Genomic DNA, 837 nt, shown 5'->3' on the forward strand with positions numbered 1-837 from the left:
TTTGAAAACACAGGATGACAAGGTATCATTGTGTAGCCCTGTCTATCCTGGAATTCTCTACATGGACAGGATGGCTTCAAACTCACAGAGCTCTGCCTGCCTCTGTCTCCCAAGTGCTAGGATTAAAGGTGTGCACCATCACCACTGGCTAATTCTAAAGATAATCTTTTCATAGTCACACAAATGATATTCATTTGATCTTATACATTATAAAACTGAGGCAGGGAGAGGCAAGAAAATTGCACAAAGACAAATAAGTAGTAAACAGCAAATGAGAAAGTTAAGAGCAGACTTGATCTAGGTTCTGGTCCTCTGTCCTGTCCATTGTTCTAATCTGCCTGCCTGTATTTCCCTTCCTTGCCTCCTGAAAAAGTTCAACTAAGCCATGAAGAACCTTAGAAAAATCACTACGATCTCTCGCATTTCATAGGCACAGTACATTTTGTTATCACATTGTAAGATATGTAATGGCGATTTTAGTAGCAAAATAGCACTTTAATGAATTGATAGAAAATCTTCTTTGATTTAGGCATGATAGCAAACTCAGGTACTCAAAATATTCTTTGTTTTTTTTGATTTAGGAATTTCAGTATGCTTGCTAGTTAGGCTCGCCAGCTTAGAAGTTTGAGTTGAGCTTAAGGCTCAATGAAGCCTATGAAAGAGCAAGCCAGCCAGCAAGCAAACAAATACGCCACAAGTCCAGAGTTAACAGACTCAACAGCCTACAAAACAAGGGGATTTCCAAGTGGCATTTTAAAAGACAGAGTGGAAAAGGCTATAGCCTATAGCTGAGATGTCACGTTTTAATTTTTCTTGTCATTAAACAACCATCAAGGG

The 837-nt window shown here is 38.8% G+C and overlaps 1 protein-coding gene across 1 annotated transcript in view; it reads right to left on the reverse strand.

The window, feature by feature from the left end:
- Abcb11 (ATP binding cassette subfamily B member 11) overlaps positions 1 to 837 on the reverse strand; it is a 133449-nt gene that overhangs the window by 5131 nt on the left and 127481 nt on the right. The gene's annotated exons all lie outside the window — the stretch shown is intronic.

This window comes from Mastomys coucha, unplaced genomic scaffold, assembly GCF_008632895.1.
Source record: "Mastomys coucha isolate ucsf_1 unplaced genomic scaffold, UCSF_Mcou_1 pScaffold15, whole genome shotgun sequence".
Lineage (NCBI taxonomy): Eukaryota > Metazoa > Chordata > Mammalia > Rodentia > Muridae > Mastomys > Mastomys coucha.